Source organism: Carcharodon carcharias, chromosome 7 (assembly GCF_017639515.1).
Source record: "Carcharodon carcharias isolate sCarCar2 chromosome 7, sCarCar2.pri, whole genome shotgun sequence".
Classification (NCBI taxonomy): domain Eukaryota; kingdom Metazoa; phylum Chordata; class Chondrichthyes; order Lamniformes; family Lamnidae; genus Carcharodon; species Carcharodon carcharias.
Genome location: NC_054473.1, coordinates 110496503 through 110509106, shown reverse-complemented (window position 1 = coordinate 110509106; position 12604 = coordinate 110496503). Strand labels below are relative to the sequence as shown.

The window sequence follows — 12604 nt, the reverse complement described above, 5'->3', positions numbered from 1 at the left end:
TCAAAGCCAAGAAGCTGCTGTCAAAATCCAATTAGCTGGCACTTTATTTGATAATATTGTTCAAGAGGAAGGAATGCAGGACATTTCAGCTGAAATGTTTAATTCAAAGAGGTTTAGCGGAATTATAGAAAAGTGATTTGCAATTAAAACAGTTATATCAGAAAGCTTATTCAGAAATAGAATCAAAATGTATTCCAGTATGTTATCTTCGGGAAGGTATTTTGATGAGAAAATGGAGGTCAGATCATGTCTCAGCAAATTAAAGCTGGAGGGAGGCATATCAGATTGTTATCCCATTAGGGTATAGAAATGAGATTCTGAGAATTGCTCCTGAAATTCCAACGGGGGGAGGCGGGGGGGTGTACATTTAGGAATTAGGAAACACAGGAAAAGATAGAGGCTTTTTTTGGCCAGGATTGCAGAAGAATGTAGTCAAATTCTGTACATGTTATACATGTCAAACAACAGGAAAACCAGAAACAGTGATTAAGCCAGCACCTTTAATCCCAATACCAGCATTTGAAGAATGCTTTTACCAGGGTCATGACTGATTGTGTAGGACCCCTTCCTAAGACTAAAAGTGGAAATTGGTATTTATTAACAATAATGGATGTGTCTACCAGGTTTCCTGAAGCGATACCTTTAAGAAATATTACAACTGAAAAGATTATGGAGGGGTTAATTAATTTTTTTTTACAAGATATGGTTTACATAAAGAAATACAATTAGATCAAGAGTCAAATTTAATGTTACAGCTGTTTAAGGAAGTAATCAACAGTTTAAGTCAACAGCTTATCATTTGGAGTCACAAGGCGCTTTGGAAAGATGGCATCAAACATTAAAAACTATGATAAGAGCATACTATCAGAATTATGCATAGGATTGGGATACAGGAATCCCATTTTTGTTATTTGTTATTAGAGACGCTCCTAATGCATCGACTGGTTTTAGCCCTTTTGAACTAGTTTATGGTCATGTGGTAAGGGGACCACTGAAATTGATTCTTGAGAAATTGGCGGGTCAAAATTCAGAAACTACTCTGCTGGATTACGTATCAAATTTCAGGGAAAAATTGAAGACAGCATGTGAGTTGGCTAGCGAACATTTAAAGATATCTCAGCAAATGGTGAAAGTGAAAGCAGACAAGAAGGCTAAAATTCACAGTTTTGTTTCTGGAGAGAAAGTATTAGTTTTGTTACCAGTATTAGGTGATTCATTAAATGCAAGATTTAGTGGGCCTTACAGGACTGAAAAGAAATTGAGTGAAGTAAATTATTTAATAAATACTCCAGAGAGAAGAAAGAAGTAGAGATTGTGTCATGTAAATATGCTTTAGAAGTACTTTGACAGGGATGAGGAACAAAAAGAGGTGTTAGTGATGGTGGATGATGAGAAAGAGGTAGAAGTGCAAGACTCTGAAATTGATTTTCCTCTCATCAAATTAGATAATGAGGGGGTGCTTGAAAATTTATATGAAATATTGAGTTACCTTCCAAGCAAGTGTCAAAGTGATTTGGAAAAGCTGTTGCAGTCACAAAAACCTATTTGTGGAAATAAGTTGGGGAAAATACATTTAGCTTCACATGATGTATGTATTGGAATATCATCTTCAATAGGATGTCCTTATAGATTAAATCCAGCAAAGTTATCACAAGTACAAAAAAGAAATTGATTTCATGCTTCAAAATGATATAATTTGAGTCTAGTTGCAGTAACTGGAGTTTGCCTATCGTACTGGTACCGAAAACAGATGGAGCACAGACTGTGGATTATCGAAAGGTGAATGCAGTGACAAAAGCAGACTCATATCCTATACTATGGTTGGAGGATTGTATTGCGAAAGTAGGACAATCAAAATTTATCACAAAGATTGACTTGCTAAAAGGATATTGGTAGGTACAGTTGTTGGAGCGAGCAAAAGAGATAGCAGCTTTTTTAACACGATGTGGACTATATCAGTTTAAAGTCATGCCATTTGGCATGGAGAATGTACCTGTGACATTTCAAAGATTGACAAACAAAGTAATTGCGGGTCTAAGCAATTGTGTGGTTTATGTTGATGATCTAATCGTTTTCAGTCAGATGTGGGAGTAGCATTTACAGCATCTGAAGAATTATTTACTCGACTACAGAAGTTAATTTGGTGATGAACTTGGCAAAAGTGAATTTGCAAAAGCACAAGTTACATATCTAGGCCATGCCATTGGACATGGTAAGGAGCCTCCAAGAGATGCAAAAGTCAAGGCTATCATAGATTTCCCAGTGCCTACAACAAAATGAGGAGTTTTGAGATTTCTGGGCATGAGTGGGTTTTACTGGAAATTTGTACCAACTATTAAAAAACAAGAAATTTCAATAGACACTGGAGTGTCAGAGATCATTCGATAGTTTGAAAACTGTATTAACTATGACACCAGTTGGCAGTACCCAATTATGCCAAGCAATTCAAGTTGGCCGCTGACATAAGTGATATAGGCATTGGGGCAGTACTTTTACAAGAAGATGACACGGGAATTGAAAAACCATAGGGTATTTTTCACGGAAACTGAATGTACAACAGAGAAGAAATTCAATGACTGAAAAAGAGACTTTGAGTTTGGTGTTAGCATTGCAGCATTTTGAAACTTATGTTGCAAACAACTCATCAGAAACAATTGTTTATACAGACCATAATCCTTTGAAGTTTTTGGACAAATTTCAAGACAAAAGTGCAAGGCTTTTCAGATGGAGTCTATTATCTCAACCATTTAATCTATGTATTATACATATTGCTGGAAGAATCTATTTGTAATTATGTTAATGCATGCATCTGATAATGTAATAATGTAATAAGTATAGGAGATAGTGAGAGATGGGTTATTAAAATGAAGGCGTCTTCTAGAATTATGATGGTTCATTTTTCAATAGGGAGGGGGATGTCGTGAAGCTATTAATGTATTTAATATATTGGAAAATATTTTTCTTTTAAAATAGAGGTTTAGTCTGTGGGTGTTTCTTAATTGGATTAAAGCCAGATAGTCTGGGTGCTTTGTTGTGTACTAGTTTTGATATGTAAGAGAGATAGAGTGCATTTGCATTTTTGCACAGAGCATTCATGAAGTGGGGTGAAATCTGACACCTATCTAGCAGATACCAAGCAATATGTTTATATTACTAATAAAATTGGTACTAAGAAAGGGGTTTTATTGTTAGGGAGGTTTAGTTCAGAGGTTGGTGATACAATGAGAATTTACATTCAATGAGCTGTGCTAGGTATAATCTCAGCAGTTTTGTGTGTGCGGGGCAAAGGCAATGTGAGATCAACAGCAGCTGTAAGCCTCCAACTGTCTCCACAGGAACCAAAGTCAAAATAACCTCATTTTGAATTTGTAAGGTGAAAATGCTTTGCCTGGTGTCTGGTTAAGTCTATGGATTGCTGTTGCCTTAATGGAGATTAGTTTGGAAATGTGTTAAAAGTTATGATCATAGTCATTGTAGCCATGTGTATATACTTAACTTGTGTAAGTTAATAAAATGTTTCATTTAGCTTAATATAAAACCTCTCGAGAGCTAATGGTATGATTCCTGATATTTAGAGTTATATCTCAAATATAACACTTAAAATTATGACAGTTGTGGGGTTCTTTTAAGTAACTCAGCACAGAGCAGGGGTTAAATGTGGGACTTTCCTGGTTAGCCTGGCTAGACAACTCGTTTCCTAAACTTGGAATGCCTTCATGATGAACACAGCACAAAATCGTCCATGCAGTAATTCTTTGTTAAAAAGGCATTTGTTATTCACAAACCTGCAGCTGTTAATACGTCACTCTTTACGCCAACACTACAACAGGTTGCATTCTTGCCAGGCAGCAAAATGCTTTGAGGAGATAATTCATTACCAGAGTACATAATTCAGTTATAGAAGTCTCAGAAGTAATATAGGAACAGGATTAGTTCATTCACCTGCTTGAGCCTATCCAGCCTTTCAAGTGAGACCTTGGCCTATCTGTAACTAAACCCTATATACACTCCTTGGTCCTGTAACACTTCATAATCTCAGTTTTGAAATTTTCTGTTGAGTTAGTTAAACACAATTTGCCTTTAAGGAAATCCAGCACGGATTTGTTAATTTTGTTCTGGATAATTGTTTCTAAAAGCTTTCCCACCACCAAGGTTAAACTGACTGGCCTGTAGTTACTGGGCTTGTCTTTACACCCTTTTTTGAACAAGGGTGCAACATTTGCAATTCGCCAGTCCTTTGGCACAAGCCCTGTATCTAGATTAAACCTCAAAAGCAGAATCCGAAACTAAATTCATCACTGAATGCTGAAGTTTAAACGTTTTAATTGGAATTGCTGATAATTCCAATGTAAGTGCTAATATTTATTAACACTTTATTAATATTTATTAACACAATTACATTTATTACCTTAGAAAGTACTTATCTAACATCTCTATCCAGCTGTATCTGTCCCACCCCCCTCAACCAGCTAATATTTCACCTCATTTCTATATTTTCTTAGTTCTGATAAAGAGTCATATGGACTCGAAACGTTAACTGTATTCCTCTCTGCAAATGCTGTCAGACCTGAGTTTTTCCAGCTATTTTTGTTTTTGCTTCAGATTTCCAGCAGTATTTTGCTTTTATCTAACACCTTGCATGGTTTCAGGGTGCCACAGCTAACTCAAAATTGAAGTACTGTCGCTATTTACTGTTAGGAAACATGGAAGCCAATTTGCGCACAGCAAGGCCCCACAATCAGTCTGGTCATTTATCCTTTTCTATCTGTTTCAATTACATCAGTTGAAGGATAAATGGTGACCAGGGCATCTCCCCTGTCTCTGGGAATGGGATTTGAACTCACAACTCTCTGACCCAGCTGGCAAGACGTACCACTGACCAAATCATGTAGGGAGAAAAAGCTGCTTAAGACAATAGTAACTTTCAAGGGATATGATTACAAGACACAAACTTTATTGCCTTATTGCAATAAAATTCAAAAAGTGTTATTTTTCAGAAATCTAGAACATGCTCAAGTTTACACTCTCTACTTTCAATATTGCAGTTGTAGGCTCACTACACACCAAGCAATATCACAGAATCTCAGAAATTTTACAGCCCAGAAGGCCATTCAGCCCATCATGTCTGCATTGGGTCTTCGAATGAGCATTTCACCAAGTGCCATTCTCCTGTCTTCTCCCCGTAAAATAATCATCTAATTCTCTCTTCAATGCCTTGACTGAACCTGCCTCCATCATCACACTCTCAGGCAGTGCATTCCAGACCCAAACCACTTGTTTGTAAAAAGAAGTTTTTTTCTCACATCGCTTTTACCTCTTTTAACCTTAAATTGTGCCCCCTGTTTCTCAATCCTTCTGACAATGGGAACAGCTTCTCCCCATCTACTTTATCCAGTAAAGAGGTAAGCAAAGTTCTGAAGAGTCATATTAGATTTGAAGCATTAACTTTGTTTCTATTTGCAAAGATGCCAGACCTGCTGAGATTTTCCAGCAATTTCTGTCTTTATTTCAGTTAATTTATTTTATTAACCAAAATATGTGGGTTAACTAGTCAGGTTGAAAAGAAGGCATCGCGTTTCATGTCTCAGTTTGGGGCATCCACAAGAGCGTTGTGAAAAAGCCAGTGGTTTGTCTAGCTTAACACCAACTGTTACCCCAAGGGCTATCCAACTGAACACGTTTGGCTGCTCATCGTACACGCGGTGGGTTAACTGGCGCCGTATCCTGCCACTTACTGTAAGCAATGCCGCTGGATAGGCTAGCAGCTCCTGGCAGAATTTGCCTGAAGGCACAACACTGCCACGCTGCGGCAATTTTAATACAGGTAAACTTCCTCATTACTTTGGCAGTCGAGAAACAAAGTTTACAAAACAAGAAGTGTAATTTATACTCGCACCTCAGATCAGGATGGGGCTGAGAAACTCGGTGAAAGTGACACTGTAAAGATAAATTAAGCATTCCACCATGGCTTTCTTTCATATTAACAGTACATTGTAATTCCATTTAATTACCCTTAAATTGTTTTGTAATTTGAATTAAAAACAAAAAAACTGCGGATGCTGGAAATCCAAAACAAAAACAGAATTACCTGGAAAAACTCAGCAGGTCTGGCAGCATCGGCGGAGAAGAAAAGAGTTGACGTTTCGAGTCCTCATGACCCTTCGACAGAAGAAGGGTCATGAGGACTCGAAACGTCAACTCTTTTCTTCTCCGCCGATGCTGCCAGACCTGCTGAGTTTTTCCAGGTAATTCTGTTTTTGTTTTGTAATTTGAATTATTCGCTGGAACCCACATGCTACAAACAATTAACAGCGCATTTCATTTTTATGCAACTTTAAGTAGAAATTTCTGAATTGGAAAAAAATGCTAGCAGATCACAGTGACAGTTGGACTGTTCAATTAGACGGTTGCACTAGAACAGCAGGCATTAAATGGAAATTCAACGCTCCCATTTTCCAAAGACTTTCAGGTGCTGTCTTCTTAAACAGCACAGGCTGAAAAGGGAACCCCAGCAATAATTAACGAACCTCCCACACGCAAGAAGCAAGATTGGAGACAGAAGTAAATACACTTTCTCAAGAAATCCTGCACAGCCCGAATGAAAACTCTCGTCGAGAATCTGGGTTTGATATTGCTCTGACATGCAACTTGCCCCGACTGCTTAAATCGTAAAATCGCGCTGTACGCTTTTACCTTAATGAGATTGCAAAACCCAATTCAAGAGGTGCTCCATCCAAAGATGCAGTCATTGCTCTTTCTTTAAAAAGAACTTGTTATTTGAAAAGGGAACGTTGTTAATTAGGTTGCAATTTTGCAAGTCCAGTACAGTGCTTAATTCACTTACTTTCCCTGTTCCTTTAAGCTGCAAATGTTGCTGGACAGCGCTCCTCCTGCTGCTCTCACTATCTGCTCTGCTGGAGCTGCCGGCTCGCTGCACACCTGGTCACGTGCATTTCGGAACCACCCGACTGGTGCCACTGGGCACGCGTCACCCCCACGGCACGCCGGGAATTGTAGTCCGGGGGGGGCAAGATAGCGCTCTGCGCCTGCGCCGAAGTGTCCCTCTCTGCCCACTAGCACCATCTGCTCCATGTGGGAGAAATGTGCTGTCATTTCGGAAGCAGGGCTGCCAGATCTGCTTAATTCAAAGGTATCTCTCTCTCTCTCTAAAATACTAACTAAGCAAGGGGCAAAAGGAAGGTGGGGGAGGAAATAAATACAATAACTATCACTAGAGAAAAAGTACTAGGGAAACTAATCGGGCTAAAGACCAGTAAGTCCCCTGGATTTGATGGGTTGCATCCTAGGATATTAATGCAAGTAGCTGCACAGATAGTGGATGCACTGGCAGTAATCTTCCAAGAATCCATAGATCCTGGAAAAGTCTCAGAGGATTGGAAAACTGCTAATGTAATGCCCTTATTCAAAGAGGGAGGGAAACAAAAAACAGGTAACTATTGGCCAGTTAGCTTAACATCCGTCGTTGGGAAAATTTTAGTCTATTATAGAGGATGTAATAGCAGAGCATTAAGAAGTACATAATATAATCAAGCAGAGTCAGTATGGCTTCATGAAGGGAAAATCATGCCTGACAAATTTATTAGAATTCTTTGATGAGGTAACAAGCAGGATAGATAAAGAGGAACCTGTAGATGTCATATATTTGGATTTCCAAAAGGCATTTGATAAGTTACTGCACATAAGGCTACTTTTAATAAGATAAGAGCCCATGATGTTGGGGTTGTATGTTAGCATGGATAAAGGATTGACTAACTAATAGAAGACAGAGAGTTGGGACAAGGGGGGCATTTTCAGGATGGCAACCTGTAACAAGTGGAGTGCCACAGGGATCAGTGCTGGGGTTTCAATTATTTACAAAATATATTAATGATTTAGATGAGGGAAGTGAATGTATTATTGCCAAGTTTACGAATGATACAAAAATAGGTGGGAAGGCAAGTGGTGAGGATGACACAAAGAGTCTACAGAGGGATATAGACAGGTTAAATGAGTGGGAAAAAACTTGGCAGATTGAATATAATGTGGGAAATTGTGAGGTTATGTACTTTGGCAGGAAAACCGGAGGAGCTGAATATTATTTAAATGGAGAAAAACTGCAGAAAGCTGCAGCACAGAGGGATTTGGGGGTCCTCATACATGTATCACAAAAGCTAGCATACAAGTTCAGAAGATAATAGGGAAGGCAAAGGGAATGTTGGGCTTTATTTCAAAGAGAATAGAGTATAAAAATAGGGAAGTCTTGCTAAAACTATACAAGGCACTAGTTAGACCACACCTAGAATACTGTGAATAATTTTGGTCCCCTTATCTAAGGAAAGATCTACTGGCATTGGATGCAGTCCATAGGAGATTCATTGGTTGATCCTGGGTATGGAGGGATTTTCTTATGAGGAGGAGTTGAGTAGGTAGGGCCTGTACTCATTGGAGTTTAGAAGAATGAAAGGCGACCTTATCAAAACATATAGGATTCTTAGAGGGCTTGACAGGGTAGATGCTAAGAAGTTGTTTCCCCTTGTGGGAGAGTCTAGTACCAGAGGGCTTAATCTCAGAGTAAGGGGGCGCCCATTTAAAGCAGAGATGAAGAGGAATTTCTTCTCTCAGCGGGCAGTGAATCTGTGGAATTCTTTACCGCAGAGGGCTGTAGAGGCTAGGTCATTAAGTATATTCAAGGCTGAGATAGACAAATTTTTAATCAGTAAGAGAATCAAGGGTTATGGGGAAAAGGCAGAAAAGGGGAGTTAAGGATCTCATGGAGTGGCGGAGCAGACTCAATGGGCCAAATGGCCTACTTCTGCTCCTATGTCTTATGGTTCTAAAAATAAGCAGAGGTCTCAGTAATGAGAAACTTTCATGAGATCAGGATGCTATGAAGTCTTTTGCAACCTAATGGAGTATTTGTGAATTACAGTCACTGTTGTAATGGGCAAATCAATATACATGCAGCAAGCCCCCAGAAATAGCAATGAGATGATGACCAGATAATCTGCTTTTCTGAAGGTTAAGGAATAAATATTGGCCTGGACTTCAAGCAGAGTCTCTTGCACCTCTTCAGTTAATGCCAGGGGATCTTTTAATTCCACTAAAGAGCTTCAATTTAATGTATCAACTGAAAGCCAGGGCCTCTGACAGTTTAGCACTTATTAAGTACTGCACTGGAGTATACTGGTTACAGTCAAGATGGAAGTCATTTACCCAATGTTGGCTTTCTACAAGGGCAATTTAGTTAGTTCTGTTCCCTGGCCCTTTCCCTGGAGCCCTGCAAATCTTATCTCTCCAAGCATTTGTCCAATTCCATTGTGAAAAACCACAATTGAACCTGCCTCCATCACACTGTCAGGCAGTGCAGTTAAGATACTAACCACTCGGTGTGTAAAATAACTTTTCCTCATGTCACCTTTCATTCTTTTGCCAATCACTTAAATCACTGCTGTCTGGTTCTTGACCCTTCGGCCAATGAGATCAGTTTCTATCTGCTCTGTCTAGACCTTGCATGATTTTGAACAAATCTATCAGATCTCATCTCAACATCCTCTTCTCTAAGGAGAACAACACCAGCTTCTCCAATCTAACGACATAACTGAGCCCCTCATTCCTGGAACCATTCTCATAAATGCATTCTGCACCTTTGCAACAGAGTTACCAACTCTGGCGGAGAAAATGAAGGGACAGCCAGCCCCGTGGGTCCATACGAGTTGGGGAGAGTAGTTTGCTGGCAAATGGGACGAGAGCAGGTACTGTGCATGTACGAAGTTTAAAGGTCCAAATTATGGGACAAACAGCATCCCAGCACCATTCAGCCCAGGACACAGGACAGTGGACTCAGATAAGGGACAATCCCATAGAATGAAGGGGAGGGGGAGTGGTTGTCACCCTGCTTTCCAATTCCTTCACATTCTTCCTAAAGTGACACAATTGGATACAATACTCCAGTTGAGGCTAAACCAGTGTTTTGTAAAAGTTCACCATACTGCTTTTGTACTTCATGCCTCTATTTATAAAGCCCAGGATCCAGTATGCCTTTTAACTATTTATTCAACCTGCCTTGCCACCTTCAATAATTTGTGCAGCCTCTATGTCCCTGCACCCACATTATTTTATATTTTCTCTCATTGTTCTCCCTACCAAAATGTTTCACTTCACAATTTTCTGCATTAAATTTCATCTGCCATATGTCCGCCCAAGCCACCAGCCTATTTATGTCCTCTTGAGGTTTACCGCTATCCTCACAGTTTACAATACTTCAAAGTTTTGTGTTTTGGAAATTTTGAAATTGTGCCCTGTCCATTTAAGTTTAGGTTCTTAATACGTATTAAGAAAAGCAGTGGTCCCAGTACTGACCGCTTGGGATCCCCACTGGATATTTCCCTCTGAAAAACAACCTTTCACCACTATCTCTGTCTCCTCTCACTTCGTATCCATGCTGACACTGTCCCTTTTATTCCAGTGGGCTTCAACTTTGCTGATAAGCTTATTTGCCATTGGCTGTCCATCATTTTGAAGACTGGGTCTTGGGTTGTGAGTTTCTGCCATGGGTCTTCATGTGACTGAACAGGGCACATGGGGCAGGATATCACAGTGGGATCCAGAGTGCAGGATTTTCCTTTTCTTTCCTTCTCTGCTGCTGCTCTGCCTCATCATTAAGATTTTGAGACTCGAAGCATAATGTAGCTTGATGGACAAGTTGTCACCATTCTCAACAATTGGTAGCAAGCTCCTGCACTGCTGCTGCACTTCATGGAAAGTTTCAGAATGTGTTTGAAGTGTTTTCTTTGTCCTTCCCTGGAATGTCGGCCATTTGAGAGTTGAGAAAACAGGACTTGAGGGGGAGACAGTTTTCAGCCATCCGAACACACTGACCAACAGTCCATCAAACTTGCTTTTGTAGGCCTTTTGCCTGAATGCTGGTGGACCTGGCTTCAAGAAGAACATTAGTTTTTGTTCAACAGTATCTTATTGAATCTGGAAGATGTGGCAGAGGCATTGCTGATGAAATTTCTCTGGCACTGTTATGTGTCACTGATACATAGTCCAGGTCTCAGTACAATACAGGAGTGTGGTGATGACAACTGCTCTATATACTAGCACCTTTGTTGACTTGCGGAGGTCTCTGTTATCAAGTACATGCTGCCATAGTTTGTAGAAGGCTCAACAGGTACGGATGATCCAGCGTTGGAATTCCTCGTCAATGGTGGTCTTTTGAGAGAGGTGGCTGCCAAGGTATGGAATATGTCTATTATGTGCTGTATTTCTTTAAATAATCCATACTTTTCTGAGTGACTGTTAATTTTGTCTCAAATTATCATCTCTAAAAGCTTCCCACCACCGTGGTTAGAATGACCGGCCTGTAGTTGATAGTTTATCTTTACATCCTTTTTTGAACAAGAGTGTAACATTTGCAATTCTCCAATCCTCTGGCACCATCCCTGAGACTAAGGAGGATTGGAGGATTATGGTCAGTGCAGCTGCAGTTTCTACCTTTACTTCCTTCAGTATCCTTGGATACATTCAACTAAACCTGGTGACTTATCAACTTGACATACAGGCAATCTTTCCAACACCTCAACTATCAAATTTTTAGCCCATCCTGTATCTCAACTACCTCCTCTTTCACTTTGACCTTGGCCGCATTTTCTTCCTTGGTAATGAAAGGTGCAAAGTATTCCTTTAGTACCTCAGTGAGCCCTCTGCCTCCATGCATGGATTGCCTTTTGAGCCCACAATCGGCCCTATTCCTCTTACTATTCTTGTATTACTTATATACCTATATAAATTGCTTGGATTCCCTTTTATGTTGGCTGCCAGTCTCTTCCCATAGACTCTCTTTGTCTCTCATTTCTTTTATCATTTTCCCCCTAAACTTTTTATATTCAGCCTGGTTCTCATTTGTGTTATCAACCTGACAACGGTATGTGTGTGCATTTCTGTACATTGTTTATGAGGACAGTTGCATAATCGTGGCCTTTTTTTCTTGACTTTAGAAGTTGATGCTTGATCTGATAGTATTTAAAAGATTAAAAGGATTCGATGGGAAAGATATGAAGAAACTAGTTCACCTCGATGAGGGGGCAAAGGAGAATTAAAAAGGAGAGCGCATGACCTTAAAATCAGAACTAGGCCAAACTGGTGCTTGCTATGATCAAACAAATTTTGACTGCTAACACTCCTGTGAATCACCTTGAGATGCTTTAATACATTATGAGTCATTAAACCAAGGCTCATCTGTCCCATCTCAGGTGGACGCTGTTTCGAAGAAAAGCAGAAGAGTTATCTCCCAATGCCGTGGCCAACTATTCCTCCATCAACATCAGAAAAAACAGATTATTACTTTGCTGTTTGTGGGGGTTTGCTGTGCGTGCCCAAGTTAGCTGCTGTGTTTCCTACATTATTAAAGTGACTACACTTCAAATGTACTCCATTGGCTGTAGAGCACGTTGGGGCATCTGGTGATTGTGAATGGTGCCATATAAATGGAAGTTGTTCTTGAGTGTAATCAGAAAACACGTTTTCACAAAAAGGGTAATGGAAATCTGGAATTCTCTCCCCCAAAGGGCTGTGGATACTGGGGGTCAACTGGAGCTTTCAG

The 12604-nt window shown here is 39.8% G+C and overlaps 1 protein-coding gene across 2 annotated transcripts in view; it reads right to left on the bottom strand.

The window, feature by feature from the left end:
• The window catches only part of il34 (interleukin 34), a 47054-nt gene extending 40123 nt beyond the window's left edge, over positions 1 to 6931 (bottom strand). The window contains exon 1 of one of the 2 annotated variants that reach the window (XM_041192102.1): positions 6845 to 6931. The gene's annotated coding sequence lies outside the window, so the exon portion shown is untranslated. Of the gene's footprint in view, positions 1 to 6693; positions 6807 to 6844 lie in introns of those variants that run through there. The other variant, XM_041192101.1, reaches the window with a different exon arrangement.
• Between the last annotated feature and the right edge of the window lie 5673 nt (positions 6932 to 12604).